The sequence below is a fragment of the Triturus cristatus genome, chromosome 6 (assembly GCF_964204655.1).
Source record: "Triturus cristatus chromosome 6, aTriCri1.1, whole genome shotgun sequence".
Taxonomy (NCBI): Eukaryota; Metazoa; Chordata; class Amphibia; order Caudata; family Salamandridae; genus Triturus; species Triturus cristatus.
This window is the reverse complement of record NC_140589.1, coordinates 210,736,731-210,754,438: the sequence shown is the minus strand read 5'-3', so window position 1 is coordinate 210,754,438 and position 17,708 is coordinate 210,736,731. Positions and strand designations below refer to the sequence as shown.

At 46.5% G+C, this 17,708-nt stretch overlaps 1 protein-coding gene across 1 annotated transcript in view; it reads left to right on the top strand.

Annotated features, from left to right (window-relative positions):
• Window positions 1-11,692: 11,692 nt before the first annotated feature.
• RCAN2 (regulator of calcineurin 2) overlaps window positions 11,693-17,708 on the top strand; it is a 442,692-nt gene continuing 436,676 nt past the window's right edge. Inside the window, exon 1 of the mRNA XM_085610544.1 lies at window positions 11,693-12,003. The gene's annotated coding sequence lies outside the window, so the exon portion shown is untranslated. The remainder of the gene's footprint in view (window positions 12,004-17,708) is intronic.

Below are 17,708 nucleotides of genomic sequence, written 5' to 3'. Positions count from 1 at the left end.
GATAACCTGCGGTGCTGCACCCTTGAAATGCTGCTCCCAAAGACCGATCAGAGTATCCGACATGTGCTTAAGGGCATGTGGCTGAACGAAAGGCTAATAATCTTTCATCACACTCCACACATCTTCCACACTGTAAATGGGGTTACGAGCCCACTGTGCTGCCTGATTAGCCACCACCTTTTTCTCTGCATCTCCCACATCAGACCGCACCAATGTCTGCCCCATGATCTCCTTAAGTCTCGTCCACTCTATCTTCAGGGCCGCGCATCAGTGCCTCTCTACTCAGTGATGTCAGGGAATGGAGGAACACAGTGTGGGTAACAACAGAGGGAGCAGCTACTTACATCATTGTCGGCTGCGTCGTGGGTGTAAGAGCTGGAGAGAGAGTTGCCGAGGCAATAGGCATTGCAGGAGTACTAACAGTCACAGTTGCCACAGACGGCGAAGACAAAGAAAGGACATGAGGTACCGTGGCCAAGGCAGTCTGATCAACAGTAACAGAAGCAGAAACAGCAGAGATGGAAGAACCGAGTAGCTGGGCCTGTTGAGGAAGGGCGGGACATACCCTCTGCGGGACATACAGTGGTGGGGATCAAGCATCTAACAGTTCCTCTACAAAAGTGTCTTTTTCTTCTCGGGCTAGATATGATTTATCAATATTCAGTCGAAACTTCCTATCTTCATGTTCAATGCCTATCTCCTGCTTCTGTCTATCATGCGCTACAGCTTACTGAGTCAATGTTTGCATCCTGCCCTTTCGAGCCTCTTTTTCTGCTTTCATTCTTCTCTGTATAGCCTCCTTTTGCCATGTTCTGAAGAGAATCAAACATCGACTGCCTACTCCTTTTCACAAAAAATTCTCCTGTAAAAAACTAATTATTTGTTCATCAAAAGTGCCCGTCAATGGCCACTGCCACTCAGCATTGTCCCTCGTATATTTGTGCCATAACGTACTAAACATAATAGGGTTAATGCCATGTTTCACATACATGTCAAAATTCGGAGTGCCTTCCGGAGCGCTGGCTGACTTTCTTCCAGTCAAGCATCAGCAGAACAATAACGACAACAAGAAACCAAGAAGCGACTTAAACAAGGCATTTTCAAAAGTAGGCCAAATTCGTTATGTTGCCTAATGAAGTGTTCAGAAACGCTACGTATCCAAAGCGGTCCTCAGACCGTACCAAAGACAATTCAAAATCGGTCCTCAGACCGTACCAAAGACAGACCAAAATGGTACCATAGCCACAAAGAACCAAAGCAAACTCACCTGGTGCACACAGGTCAAACAAATGTATTCTCAAATGCCGACTCTTCGGACCAAACGGTCAGATCCAAGGGTTTCGCCGTTCAGGACCCCAGTCGGGATGATTGCTGGGCGAGGCACCGACCGTCAGACAGACGGGGCAGCTGCGAGTTCAGGACTCTCTCATGCAGGGATCCCTGGTCCGCCCATCCAACCTGACGTGGCCCGACCTCCCCACCAGTCCGTGGGTGAGGATGGGTCACCCGATGGAGTCCGTGTTCGAGCGCCAACTGAAGGAAGTGACCCGATTAAGGTCACCCGGGTCACTTGCGACCACCTCTCAGCGTTCCACACAAATGAAGAGTCGATCAGACAGTTGATAATACAAACCAAATATATTTTATTCAGGTGAGTCCGGTCTGACCAGCCTCCTTGGATTGCGGCAGAGGGACTGACTTTAGCAAGCATGGTGATACATTATGTACAGTTGAGAACCAATGAAGACACGCCCTGACTGGAAATTTCCAGTTGGTAGCTGATGAACAAAGGAGATACAGAAGGATGGGTTTCAATCCTGAGACTGGGCACATGTTATCTCAGTATCAAAGTCACTCGGCCTGCACCCGCTGCTCTAAGGGCGGGAGCAGTCCTATTTAATGGGAAAGGTATGTACTGACAAGAACAATGTATTCATTAGCACAGCGAAGCTCAACCTTGGAGAAACAAAAACTATTGCAGCTGCTTTCAGCTGGGGCAGAGAGAGTGAGACAGAAATTAGTTTTGACCATGGCTCAAAATGACGGCTGAATATAAAATTGTGCCGCAAATGCTAACGTAAGACATGGAATGCATGGAGAACTCAGCTAAAACATTTTTATTCCAACAATACTACATACTCTCATACAAACACTGAAGTTTTCACTCTTTAGAGAAAATGTAGACAGAAATAATTTCTTGCCCAAAATCAATAATTTATTATCAATTACAAGAAAATGGGGAATTTAACCCAAATAGTAAACTGTATCCCCAGATTGATTATGTTAAGCTTAATGTCTTAGAAGGATACATTTTACAGGATATAAGAACTCTCTTTTATTACTCAAGAAAATCTAAAAATAATATCTTCGAGAAGATACTAACTGAAATCTTTTTTTTTATGTTTTCTGTGGATGGGATTTAGTGTAGACCCTTAGTCTTCATTAAAAGCAAGTATTACATACAAGGCATACAGGCAAGGTGGTAACAGTATCACATATCTATTTCTAATGGGGAATCTAGCAGTAAAATATGAAAAAAATATAGAAACAGTATTGTAAGAAGAGGAGGATAAAGGCTGAATCTGGGCACAGAGAAAAGAACATTTAACAACTAAAACAACAAAAATACCTATATTCCATATTGTATGAGGATATGGACTGGACTCTGGGTTCTGTCTTTATTTCGGTGCTGCCTGAAATTAGCATGACCTGTGTTGCCAAAGTATCACCTACGCAGAGCAAACAATGCATTAAACAGGTACCCTCAGGAAATGTTGCAAGGGATGAAAAACGCCAAAGGGAGCATACCTCCAGAAACGGATGAAGAAGTTAGAAGATGAGTATCAAGATACAACTACCCAAAACTAGGTGAAAGGATCAGGAATCAGGAGACTTGCATTGAAGACTTCCAGAAGATTCCTAAATCAATTTCAAATACTGAGGATAAACAATAAAACAAAAATCTAGAGAAAGACACGACAAAGAATACTGCATTGTGGTGAATCTTCCCCTGAAATTAGCAGACTTTTACACTAAATAGACAGGAAGTGACATCATAGGAAGTGCAGGAGCCATCTTGGAAGGGTAAGAAGTCATACTAATCCACTGCGCCCACCATCATAGGTCGAGAATAATTCTATAGTCCAGCTCCATTTCTTTCTGGAGCAGGAAGTACAGGAGCCATGTTGGATTGGGAAACAACCATAGGATTCCACTGTATCCATGATCTTGGATTAGTAATGATGTTATAATCGTGCTCTGCCTCTTCTTGGGAAATTATGGGACAAAAAATGCAATATGCGGGAGTCAAATAGGTAACTTAATGGCTCCCTGAAATAAATAAGCTTTTCAAAACACATTTTGTCTGGTTCTGGCTTATCCTGAGGACCTCTAGTCTTGATCCAAGTCCCCACAAGCCAAAAGCTAGCTGAGCCAAGAAGCCATGGATTCTGCCTTCTCTTCATTTCTTGTGCACTATCACATCTTTCTTAATTACCCCTTGGTAGAGAGACGGTCTGGCACCGCTGGCTCCATGCATTTCTACAATAACTGCTGCGGCCTACCTTTCCTCTGCTATTTGCAATTCTACAATTACTGCACTGGGTATACTCTCTCTTGCTGCCTCCATGGGGCTTAGAAAATGATGTGATAGTGCACAAGAGTGGTGCAGAGGAGGCAGAAAGGAAGGAATTTGGCACCTGCCTAAGTAGACAATGCATCTGAAGGCATTCCCGTTGACACTGTTCAACATTCCGTCCATCAATTGTTCTTTTTGCATTTGTTGCCCTAAGTGGGATGGGTATGCCCAGAAGTGGGTTCCATGCTCACCATACCACCGGAGTCAAGCTATCCTGGCTGATGAGGGCCTACCCTGAAACCGGTCCTAAGATGCTTGTTTCTGGTCCTGGAGGACTTTGCCTGGCATTTCGGGCTGGACTGTTCCCATGGGGAGCAGGGTCAAGACTGATTTACAAATGGCTGTGTCTAAAGTGGAATGGCGTGGTGAGCAAAATAAACGATGGATTTAGGCCCAGATCTCTATACTCTGGGTGAGTGTTTGACATTGTTGGGCATTCCATCCATCTTTTGTCCTTTTTACTCTTAGAAAGTTTGTATTTTCTTGTCCTAACAATTTGGTGTCTGCAGCCTTTGTCCTGGGTCACATAACTAGGTGTGACTATCAGTTGGCTTCTGTGTATTCGTCCCAGACAGAGACACAAAAGGGGATTTGGTTTTGGCAAGATGGGCCACCCTGAAAGGATGGGAGGGATGGAGCTGTGAAGAGCCCCATTTCAATTTCAAAGGAGCTGCTTCAGCACACTGACAAAGAACTTCACACCAGCTTTTTGTGACCCCTGTGCCTTTGGATTCTAGGCAGGGAGGAAGGAATGTTTTGGACTGATGCTGCTGGTTTTTTGACTCTGCAGGTGCACCGAGGCCAGCTGATCAGACCTCAGTGCCTGTGCTCTGACCTTAAAGTGTGTATGTACGAATGGCTAGTACCCATTGGACATAAGCTAACTTACCTCTAAGTCCCCAGTATATGGTACCCAGAGCCTGTAAGTTAGAGGAACACCCCAGGGACTGAAGCACTGGTTGTGCCACCCAAGTTGTGACAAAGGTAAAACATCGCTCCGAGTCTACCAGCGCAGACTAAAGGGGCAGTTTTAAAACTGCTACCTCGACTTTGCCATTTAAAGTAATGGCAAATCCAAGTCTTTCCTTTTCAATATATGTAAGCCACACCTAAGGAAGGCTTTGCAAGCCCTAAGTCAGGGTGCTATGTATCAAGAAGTGGAACGTGCATTTTAACATGTTCCAACAGATGTCATTTTTATGTGGAAAAGGCTGGTAGCCACATTGGCGAGTGCAGAGTTGCAGGCTGCCCACAGCAGCCCTGCTAACTTCTTACTGGGGCTACTGAAGTTGATACTTTAAGGGATCAGACAACTTGTTACATTAAGCACAACTTAATGCCCAAATCGAAATTAAGATAACTGGTAATATGCAACATTTACAAAGTTGTCACTTTTGTTGCCCTAAATCCCCTGTGCCCGTCCACCATTGCACATGGGGTCTGTCCTTGAGACAGCTTTCTGGCCCCCTGGAGAGACGTGCAAATGACTCCACTAAAATGAGACAATAGAAGCCTGTGCAGGAGAGAGGTGTTACCTATCCCTGGCAGGAAGCCACACAGGTGTTGGCCAAAAGGCGAGCTTCAAAGGAGAAGCAGTCTTTGAAAGGCAAATGGCGAATATTTGGGAGAGGGGCTGCTCTTTTGCTTACCACTAGATGCCCAAGTGGAAATTAAAATAACTTGTTGCAGTATGCACCTTTTACAAAGTTGCCACATTTGTTGCCCTAAATCCCCTGTGCCTCTCCGTGGTTGCACACAGGGTCTGTCCCTGAGGCAGCTTTCTGCCCTCCTGGGCAGATATGCAAATGACTCTCAGGAAAAGAGACAATAGAAGACTGCGCAGGAGAGAGGTGTTACCTGTCCCTGACAGCAACCCGCACAGGCGTTAGCTCAAAAGGCGAGCTTCAAAGCAGAAGCCGCCTTTGACAGGCAAATGGTGAACACTTGGGAAAGGGGCTGCTCTATTGTTTAGGTAGACAGGCTGGCACGTGGAAAGGAGAGGAGAAACCATTTTCCAAACCGTTTTTACAGGTTTGTGTAGCCCCCTTGGTAGTCAAATCTCTGGGTTGGGTTATGGAGCTATACGCGTCAGGAGAACGGTTCTGCCTTATTGGAAGTGGACAAAATGGGGAATTCTGGGATAGCCAGACACCACACTTTGCAGGAAGTAGTCATCAGGAGGGAGGAAATCTAGTAGCCCATTGGCTACTGACCACAATCTACCCTGAGAGCATTTTCTGAGCATAAAAAGTGCACCCCTAGCACCCAGATATCAGATCTCGATGGACTGGTGTGAACTGCACCAGCTGAAGCTGGTGGCTAGCAAAGGAGGAGAGACTGTGCTTGCTATGTCCTACTCCTGAAGAAGTCGTCTCCAAGCCATGCCAAAGCAAGAGACTGTAATGGTCATCGCTGCCCCTTGTCACCATGCAGCACAAAGGACCAGGAACTGAAACTCAAAGTTGCACCCCAGTCTATTGGACCCTGGAGAGTTGTCAGAGTGCAGCTTGGTCACCCAGAAGACGAGTTACCATCCAAGGAAGGAATTGCCCATGACAGCGATACTGGGCGACTGGTAGCCCAGTGGTGACTGGACTTCTGCCAGGCTCTGGAGTTTGAGGGATGTCGATCCAAGTGGCCAGGACCTCCTCACCAAGCCTGTGGACTGAGGAGTAGCCGCAGGAAGACCCCCATTAATCACATTGCACCCACAGCATCCTTGAGCATTTCTCAGCATCCTGTATCCCTTGCATCAGGACCACTTACATAGGAGTCCATGGCAAGGGGATACAATGCCTGGAACTGACTGAAGACTGCTTTTTTCCTGGAGGTAACTGTTTCTGAGGGCCTTGCTGGTCCCCCTGACTGGCTCCCTGCCAGAGTTGGTCACCTAAAGTAACTCAAAGTAACTGCAATAATACTTGCCCAAGTTGTCTTGAAAGTTTATGTGTCAAATTCATTGAATTTGCCGAAGCTTGTTTGCAGTCAGGTGAAAAGTACATATTGACTGTATCTTGTAAAAGCTGTATCTCGAGAACCCTCTGCTGTATCTTTTTCATTTTGGTCTCTAACATTAACTAAAAATACAAACTATTTTTATAAATTGGTGTCAGATTTCTTGAGTGTGTCAGGTATTTCTTCTGCAGTGTTTTTGGTGCTGTTTAAATTCTTTACACTTGTTTCTTTGTGTAAGCCTGACTGCTCAGAGCCACAGCTACCCTGGGTTGAGCTAAGGGTTTAACAAACGAAACCTACTGGTCTTAAGATGGTTGGTAAGTGTATTACATGGTGAGGTTGCACAACCACACCATAAAATACACCCCATTCCCTCACACCCTCAAACCCCACAGGGGTTGGCAGAAGGCTGACAGAAACTCCCTGTAAGAGGCTGTCCTCCCTTAACCACCACTGCAAATGTTGATGAATCTGAGGGATAACTGATATCAGGTGTTCTTAATTCTGGGAACTTAAGCACCGGATGAAAGCTGCCATCTACTTTGGCATTACACACAGAGTAGAATAAAATCTGCCTCCTTTTGATGGGCTGCAACTTTAGCCGTCTTTTCCAGAAGTGCTTGGATCCCTTGGAGCATAGGTTTTTTTAAAGCGTCTTTTGCTAATCTAGTACCGAGGAAATTGTGTATATGGGGCCTTTTGGAGAAAGGAATGGAATATCCATTCTTTATGATTTTGAGGACCCAGGAAACCGAAATAAATTATTTCTACTGAAGATAAAACAGTTTCGGCTTTACCCCACTCCAGTATAGTCTTTTCTGAGATTGTTCTTGATTTTGTGGAGTGGCTGGTTGGGTCTTGTTGACAAACACAGCACCCCAGCCTCAGGCCCGGGCATGAAAAGGACTCTTGTCCTGTTGTTTCAGGGGTTACTTTGATATAAAAGACTTATTTCCAGAAGAGAGCTTAAAGGGCTTCAGAATCTTTTTTTTTCCAGCTGCCTTCTGGACCATGTCCTCCAATTCTGCCCTGAAAAGCTTGCGGCCGTTAAATGGCTGCTTCTGAATCAGAGATCTTTGTGGTATGTGCAACTGCCAAGATTTCATCCAGAGGAGGCATCGCCCGCAACAACCTCTCCTGCAGAGAATGGAGCTGTCCACAGGCTATCAAAAGATACCCCGGATAAGAATTTTGCCAGAAGCTCCATGTTGCATTATTGGACTTGGCCCTTTTTGCAGGGTAATCCCAGAACTTGTTGCCTTCCTCTTTATTTTTTCTGACCTGTTGTTGGAGGTTGTAGGACTCTGGGCACTTTATCACTGCTGATCAGTGCTAAAGTGCATGTGCTCTCTATGGTAAACATGGTAAGATTGTCTAGACCTGTTTGGCATTTTTAATTTACCTATCAGTCCCTTGTACAGTGGTATCCCTATATATCCAGGGCCAGTAAATTAAACGCTACTTGCCATAATGTGCCAGTAGTAGCATTTAATTTACTGGTAAATTATTATGGCAAATTATTGTTTCTGCGCCTCTCAGAAAAAAACATATTTTTACTCTACATAGGTCATATTGTTCGCCAGAAAAGTTAACCAAAATGAACATGCAGGTGGTAAAGAACTGCCCAAAGTGCGGGGAACCAAGAGCTAATGATGTTCTCATATTTCATCAGTGTCCCCATCTTGGTTTATTTTTTAAAGAAGTGGGTAAGACCATTAAAAAAGTCTTAGATCTGAACATTGAGGTAAGCACTCTTACTATTATTTTTGGTGTGTTAGAATGTAATGATTACACTTTTGTCTTAAATAATAAGCAAAAACAATTACTATTTATGTTAATTTTGCTGGCTAGACGTGAGATATGTGTAAAGTGGATATCCGCAGTTTCCCCCCAATATATCTGAATGCCGCCGGAAGTCAGTCAGAGGCACCAATCCGTGTGGTAAAGCCTGGTTGTGGGCGGGGCCAACGACTGCAGAGCCGACAAAGACTTTGCTTCATGCTCTGCCGTCCGCTTCCCGTTCTGCAGGCTGGAGCGGCTGCACCATGTGGTTGCGAGCAGTTGCGGTTCCAGGAGCCAGGGCAGAAGACCCTAGTCAGCGGAGAAAGAAACCCTCGCGGCCCGTGACCTAGGCAGCTGGTCAGAGGCTCACCGCAAGGGACCTGACCGGGGTACAAGTGAGTGCCCATTCCGTGTTGGGTGATCCTGTCTACTTGGGGCCAGTCACTGGAAAGCAAGGTGGGGCCACCAGGTCGCTGAGACCGGGGAAGGTCTCCAGTGTAGTGAGCGCGCTTGGGCCCACTGTTGCCTGCCAGACCGTGGTGGGGGGAGCCTGAAGATTGCTGGTGTACGGGGAGATGGGGCACGGTTGGTCCTGTTGGCCCGAAGTAGTGGCTGGGCCCCTCCCCCGTGGTATTGGAAGCTGCCCCTGCCTACTCTGCAGCGTGATCTAGGCACAGCGTTGTGTGCTGTAAAGGCACCATGAAGTGCTGGTAAATGTAAGGGATATGCCTCACACTAATGGCCTCACATTCGTGCCCTGACGTTCTTAGGCATATGGTGATACATTGCCAGGGTTCTTGCACCATATGTACAGTGTCATGGTTGTGTTGTGCTAGCGCGGGTGAGGTTTGCAGAAGGTTCTGTGGCGCTCTACAGAAGTACACTTGAAAGTTGTTGTGAACTTATTTATGTGCGGTGCTTTGAGGTGGAGAGATCACCCACTCCCCAGCTGGACAACCAAAATCACCCAGTTTATACAAAAAAAGTGTTTATTCTCATATGTTCTTGTTTAGTTCTTTTTTTTGCCTCTTTTTAGCCAACATGTGTTGTGTTGCCCATGGCAGGTGGCCGCAACTTCCTCAGGGCTCTTTCCTCGGTATGGTTAGTGTTATCTTTTAACTGGTTGTAATTCCGCCCCGGTTTCCCCAAATACTTCCTTGTCTTTGTTAGTTTTTCTCTCCCAATCGTGTCAGTATTCTCCCTTATTATATGTTGTCATCCGTTTTACCACCTTCCGAGTGTTTGCTCATGCAGCCTTCCGTCGTCCCAGCGAGTACGCTGGTCAAAGCGTACTTTCTGGGATGATGGAAGGATGCAAGAACAAGTTGCGGCCTTCTGCCCTGGGCGACGTGTTGGCTAAAAAGAGGCTAAATAAAGAACTAAACAAGAACATATGAGAATAAACCTAACAAAAACAAAGAAAGACAAGAATTGTCGATATCTGTTATTTTTGTAATACATGTTGACATAGAGTGTGCAGGGGAAACCAATTTCATGATTGTGTTGCCCTGATGTAAATGTATATGCAGTGTTCTTTTACCAGACGTGATTCTACTATAATGTGTGCATTTTGCTAAGCGTTACTATGTTGCACTATGGATGATGTGTTTCCCAAGAGAATTGTGATATATGTGATTATGACAGTGGAGCGGTTGGCCCATTGATTTCTGCAATCCTTCTAAAGTTGTGACAAGTGCCTGGTGGCACAGTGTTATATGTGATTGTGTTCTAATGTGTTTTTATGAGTAATACAAAGGCTATGTTTATATAACCTTGTGTGGAGTTTCTTTTGTGGTGCGCCTAGTGTGTCGCTGCTGTGTGAGTGAGCTGCGCAAACGCTTTAGACATTGCCTCTGAGATAAGCCTGACTGCTCCTGCCAAGCTACGTAGGGGGTGAGCAGGGGTTATCTTCAGTGTGTAGCTCCCTTGCCCTGACTAGAGTGGTGGGTTCTGCCTGGCTTAGGTGCATACCCTAGCGAACCGGAAACCCCATTGCTAACATGGATAAAATGGAAGTCGGGTCTCCACTCTCTTGTAAACAGTCAAATATTTGTTGAACGTCTTTTAGGAGCACCTAAGAGGAATAAGCTGCGTAAGTGTTGTCTCTAATGGAGAAATTAACAGAAAAAAAGGATCTTTTCAGTGCTACCTTTACCTTCTTATCATCAATATCCGGTAAGGCAGACTCCCCTACAGTCAGAGAAGACGTTGATTGATGCCATGGTGGCTAGGATTGAATTCACCTTGAGGATTTGCGGAAAATCAGTCTCAAACCGCTCCAGAGGGTGCCTCTTATTAAGGAAACAAGGAATAGAGGATGTATCTTTATCCTTACGCTGTTTAAACAGTAGCTGCTGCTTTATCACCTCATCGAAAGCTAAATCGTCTGTCTGGGCTCTGCTGTACTGAGAACGGAAATCTTCTTGTTCAGGTTTCCTTTCAAACCCGAAGGTGTCTCTTATGTTTTAGGAGATCACGAAGTTGGGCGCCATGAGCATACTTCCCCTTCTGATCATATCCATCCTCCTCTTGATCTTCTCTAAACACATGCCTTTATGTGGGTCGGGTCCTGCCGGTGTTCAGCACTGGCAGTTCTAAAAAGCAGGTGCTGGGACGGGTCCCTATCAGGCTCTCAGTTTTTGCCCTCACCCTCAGGATGAAAACATATAAATCTCAACTCTGTAGCAGTCTCACCCTTCACTGCCTTTGATGTAACTTCAAAGAGACTCCTTATATTTCTTACACAGTCTCATCATTTCAGTACGGATGCATTTTCACTATGCTCTACAACGAAGCCATAGTTGTTGCATATTTATCTTATGCAAACTAACAACCATTGACAAAGCCAATAGTCATGGATTGTTACTTGTTGTGTTATTTATCTGGATGCGATTACAGAAGCAGAAAAATACGAGTGAAGGGCACACTAAACCCAGATTTTCAGTTTACCTGTTTCTAAACCACACCCCTTTGAGAGAGCCCCCAATTTTTTCATCCCACTTAAAGCCCTGTCTAAACCTCTTAAATGGGATTAAGGGTCCCGTAGCCAGGTACGCGTCTCTCCGAGGCAGGAACGCCTCATTTAGTCATGACTGGGACGAAGAATACGGAGATGAGAGGTTGATGAGAGAAAGTGCAGGAGTTTTCAGATTAAGATTATTGGCGGGCTCGGCTCTCACAGCCAAAATCCCTAGCTCGATCTTCCTCGCCTCTCTGCCTGTCGAGCCCACATCTGCCCACGTTGTGCATGTCCCTCAGTAGAAGAACAGGCGCGGCTGCCCTCTGCGCTGTCTAGCTCAGCCTATGCTGTGCCTCAGCACTGGTAGCGCTAGAGAGGAGCCGCTCAGCCGCCTGACGCTGGGCCGCGCGCTGCTTTGCCCTCTGTTATGCCAGTCCAACACTTACGGACCAAGTCCAAAAGAGGCCGTGTCTGAGGTACCAGCCGGCGCTGCCCGGGCTGCTTACTGTGGCTCCCGTGAGTCTGTGGAGAAGGCGGAGAGGGGCGGTGCCTACCCGGAGGCAGGGCTCAGCCTGGTGCCGGGGAGGCGTTCGACGGTCCCTGGAGGTGGCAGCCGGACGCAGACCCCAGGAGTGTGCGCGGCGGAGCAGGACGGCAGCGGCTACAGCAGGTAAGAACATCGCGGCTGGATGCGCGCACTGTGTGCCCCTGAACACCCAGGACGGGCATCGGGCTCGTGACGCAGCCAGGCACGCGGGGCTGTTGACACTGGCACTTTCGATGCCTGGCACACTGTCGCTGCCCACACTAAGACCACAGCCAGGGCATTACATTTACCGCTGTAAACCTGTTATGGGACTCGTTGAACGGAAGGGCAGGCGGTTCGGCACGATGCTCTGTCCACTTATAGAAATGTATGACCGGAGAGCCCGCGCGCCCCCGCGTCAGGTGTGAGTCTAAGCTGCACAGTGCCTGGCGCGTTGCTCTGCGCTGTAGACTTTTATCGGGGAGCGCAACGCGGCAACTACCAGAACAGGTAGATACCACTCCGAAATACGGGGGTTGTTTATTGCCACTTTTTGGACTAGAATGAAAGTTTAAACGGGGATTGGCGAGGAGAGGGTTTATTACATTGACATTGTGGGGAAGTACAGAGAGGGTCAATCTCTGGTTATGCAGCAGCACACTTCTGAGGGGGGCGGGTATGGTGGCTCAGTGGACTAATGCGTCCCTTGCAGAGGCCTGTGTTCGACCTCATGGTCACAGGTTCAAATCCCGTGTAGTTCATCGATCTGAGGTCGATAAAATGAGTACCATTGCGTTGTTTAACACTAAACATCTGTTATACAGCGCCAAGAGAACGTGCTTTACAAATTACATGTTATGTTACTCAAATGGTGAGGAGGGTCGCCATTTCAAGATAGCATTACTGAAATGAAATCTACCGCGCTCCTTAGGTGGCTAACTTGCACTGTGTTCTTAAAGCAGCCTTCAAGCACCCAGGTGTTGCATTCCTTAACTAGATGCCTGCCCTCAGGGCACAAGTCCTAAAAAAAACAGTAGGGGGACTAACCTAGTTAGGCAGTTTCCAAGTGACATCACGGCACATGGCGTCACAAGAATTGACATCATAAAAAGTGGCATCACAAGCCACGACTTTAAAGAAGTGACATTAGATCGAAAGCCCTCACATATGTGTATAGCAGGTCTATCATGTGTACGTTTGAGCGCATTGCGAGGATAATAGCACTGTGACTTCAACACCTTGTACAAATGTATATAATTTATTGTATATGTAATATGCACGTCTGATGTAAAGCGCTCTGACACCCTGCAATGGGATGAGTAGGGCTATAAAAGAAAAAATAGTGGTACTTAAATTATTTCAACGCCTCTTCAGGGGCAGTAAGCTCTATTTAATGCAATTTGTTTTTTGTAAATACTGGGAAAGACCAACACATCTGACATTCTTACAGTGCATGCATATCTCCTAAACAGGGACTGAACAAAGTGAAAAGCTGCCTCTCTTAAGTACGTGTGAAGTGCTAACAAGGTGTGAGCCTTTGTTTCCCCTCCGCTTCATTTGCATCAGGTGTGAGGCTCCTGACTGCTCCCAGCCAAGAGACTCAAACTAAAGGAGCCCTGATGACCCCTCAAATTCGGCCTTTGTTATGGGCCCAGCAGGAGTCTTAAATAAGAAAGTCCCCTCCCCGCCACCTGCAGGCTGTTGCTTGTTACAGATGGAAAGAGACAATGTGCAGGCGCTGCTGAAAGTGTCCCGGCGTTTGGAAACTACACCAGGACGAGTTCAGCACATTATTCAGTGGGGCCCAAATTCTTGGCAGGGTGGACGGCGTGCACCTTGTGAAAATAGTGGGTGGACGCTGTCCACCAGCTTTTACCCCCCGACTAGTGCCCTGCTTGCCCTCCAAGGGTATCCATGTGTCACATGTAGCCTAGGTGTCATATAGTTCTAGGCTCTGTGTGACACTTACGGCCACGCCTGTCATTTTAATCAACACAGCTTTGCATGTTGAATTTATATAGCGGGAAAGTCCCCGGGTTCCTGTATGAGGAGCTCATCTAGGTTAGGTGTCTTGCTTTGCATTCTGGTACTCGTAGTCCTGAACTGGATACATGCATGCAAAGGCAATCCCTGGCCAGGGTGGCCTGTTTGTGCATGGCCCTGGGAAACTTAGCACTCCAATTGAAGGAAGGGAGCATTAGCTTCTTTGGCGAGCCAGCAATACACGTCTCCTGTTCTGTCTGGACTGATCTCGGTAGCTCTTGCCCAGCGCTTTAAGTGGGATGAAAAAAACGGGGGTCTCTCAAAGGAACGTGGCAGTTGTAATTAAGGCCGTGGCTTAATAACGCCAACGCTAAAAATCAGTAGCTCTTGCCCAGCGCTTTAAGTGGGATAAAAAAACTGGGGGTCTCTCAAAGGGACGTGGCTGTTGTAATTAACGGTGTGGCTTAACAACGCCAAAGCTAAAAATCAGTGCCTATCATAGTGTGCCACCCGACTGGTATTTTACTGCTTTTGTCATTGTATCCAGATATATAACACAACAAGTAACATTACACATACAACAAGCCAGAACTATTGGGTTTGTCAATGGTTGATAGTTGCATAAAATAAATAAGCAACAACTATGGCTTTGTTGTATATTGAAAACGCTTCAGTTCTGAAATGATGAGACTGTGAAATAACTAAAACGAGTCTCTTTGCAGTTACATCAAAGGCTTTAGACAGTGGTGCTGCTGCAAAGTTATGATTTTTTGTTCATTCGAGGGTGAGGGTAAAAATGGAGAGCCGATAAACACCCGTCTCAGCACCTGCTTTTAAGAACTGCCGCCGTTGAGCACCGGCAGGACCCGGATCACTTAAAGTCCTGCTCTTGCAACTTCCCTCATGCTTGTCTCGTAAGTGTAGGGTGGCGACCTCACTCCATTTCACGCTGTGTCTCCTCCTGGGCTTTATATCTACGAATCGTTGTTGGTTGTATTATTTTAATCAGTTCAGTTCTACTTTAATTAATTGAGTGAAATCAAGCCACAACTTGAAAATCCAGAATGCATTGGGTTGCCACCGGGGATGTAGCTTATGCAATGAGAATGGGGCGGGGGGAGGGTCAACTTCAAACTTCCCAGCCAAAAAGCGGTGGGCGGCAGGGTGAAAGGGTGAGATGACCAAAATGCAGGGTGGACTGTTCACATGATGAACCATGTCAGTACTATCAATCAATCAATCAGAGTACTTGTAAAGCGCGCTACTTACCCGTGAGGGTCTCAAGGCGCTGAGGGTGGCCTCCTCCCAGAGTGGCACAAGGGCAAAAAACAATGCATTGGAATGCTATCCTAAGGGACTGCCAGTGACTAGACTATTTGCAAACATTCGTCTGGTCACCTTTTGGGTGTTTGATTGCCAGTAGTATGGCTGGAAACCTCAGACCGGGGCAGCTTTCCAAGCCCACGACTGCCATGGTTTGTGAATTCCAAAAAGTTGTAAATTGGCACACATTCAAGGAGTACTTCTAAGGGTTAGGATACTTTTTTGTTTAGCTGTCACTATATATATTTATGTTCCAGATCCAAAAAAAGAACAAGTTAAAACCTCTTAATGAAATAAAAACGAGAGAAACCAATACAGATGTAGCAGTCCCAACTACCAAGCCAAGAGCCCATTTATTTCGGAGGGAGGGCTGCACCCTAAACGCCCCCTCTGAAGCTATGCCCCTGTTGGCCACATGGAAGTCCAGGACTGGCAAAGGTGTCTGTGATGACGTGAAGTGAGAGGATGCTCTGCTTGTGTGTCGAGTTTCCAGTTTGTGAGTGCCTTTGGCATTAATTTCATCACTCAGGGTGTCTAATCCCAAACGGGTGGAGGTATTTCCTCGTTTGCCTCTGGCGCCAGCTCACAGAATGATACTTTCATGAAAAAAGATAGAATCAGTAAACTTACTTGCACTCTTGCAAGCATCAAGCATTTAAACTGCTGTTCAAGTATGGAAATGCCAAAATGAACGCGTAGAAATCTTAAAATATGGTAATAGTTTGTGAAATGCTTGTAGACAACGTGCACAATTGACCAAAGAGAACATGTGCTGGGTGGCAAAGACTCTTCCCAAAACCAAGACCTCTACCGTGAGGGCAAAGAGGTTCAGCTGGTGTCAGACTCCTGCATAATGTTCCTTCACTGAGCTGGCCATGTCGTGGTGAACTGTCTTTTTGACTCAAGGGTTCTGCATCACCGGTGGATACGAGCAGGTCTTCATCAGCTAACAAGATGGCTCAGCGAGTTAAACATTTGCAGCTGACATCACATCTAGTGTTACCTGCAGATCACGAGTTTGAATCATGACAAGGCCAACTCATTCGCCTGCCTTATCGCTGTCAGTTCATTGAGTGCACTATTAAATTAGCAAAACTTAGCAATGGTTAGTTACAGCACGTAGAGATATCAAAATGGAGAGATGTATATATATAAAAAGTAATTGTTATGATAGACCCTCTATAGGTACCTCTCACTGAATTTAAGCTAGAAGTCATTGGTCCTCTACTCGAAACTCACCATGACCAAACAAGTCAATGCTGTCTCCTCCACCTGCTTCAATACCCTCCGTATGCTCCGAAAGATCTACAGATGGATCCCGACAGACACAAGGAAAACAGTCACCCAGGCCCTAGTCAGCAGAAGACTCGACTACGGAAACTCCCTCTACGCCGGAGCCCCGACCAAGCTCATCAACAGACTGCAAAGAATCCAGAATGCCTCTGCACGCCTGATCCTCGAAGTCCCGCGCCGCCACCACATCACCCCCCACCTGAGGAACCTGCACTGGCTCCCCGTCGACAAAAGAATCTCCTTCAAGCTCCTGATCCACGCACACAAGGCACTCCACAAGACCGGCCCAGCCTATCTCAACAGTCTACTCTCCTTCTACGTACCCAACAGAAAACTCCGCTCCGCAGACCTCGCCCTGGCTACCGCCCCACGCATCCGTAGAACCACAGCCAGAGGCAGATCCTTCTCCCACCGCGCCGCCAAGACCTGGAACACCCTCCCCCTCAACCTACGGCAAACCAAAGACCTTCTAACCTTCAGGAGACGACTCAAGACCTGGCTGTTCGACCAGTAGCAACAGCACCCCCCCACTCCCCACCCTCAGCGCCTTGAAACCCTTGCGGGTAAGTAGTGCGCTTTACAAATTATTTGATTGATTGATTGATTGACATAAGGTGAAAGGTATGACAATAAGACATGTCTTTTAGTTCTGACACTCTATTCGGGTACCTTGACAACGGACTATCTAGTGGCATTAGTCAGTTCTCAAGTGGAGTTGGCCTTAGCTGAAAGTGAGGCTCAGGAAATTGAATGCTCCTTGTTATCGTATGCAATGAGATGCAGATTATGATATGCAGATCTTTGAAGACCTGTTTATTTAACTCTGTATAATCTGTTCCTTGGCCTCAACAGCACATAGTGGCTAGCGCCAAGACACCTTTGGGTATTCGTGCGCTCAACAAATTCAATTATCATAACATAACATAACATAACATAACATAACATAACATAACATAACATAACATGAGTTCAAATCCCTTGAAGGTCCCTTTATCACTGTGTCCTTCACTGGCCTGCCTGGTGGGGCCCTCATCACCAGTGGTACGATACTGGTGGGGTGCAAACTCTGCACCCATAATTACTGGTGCCATACTGTAACTCCCCGCCAGTACTGTGCAACAATGAGTTAAACACCAGGGAATGAGGATTAACTGCAAACCTGGTTTTACTGGGTGTTAAACTGCATGGAATTTCCTATTCTATTGGGTTTACCATTTTTATTACAGTAGGTGGTAAATGGGATCAAGGGC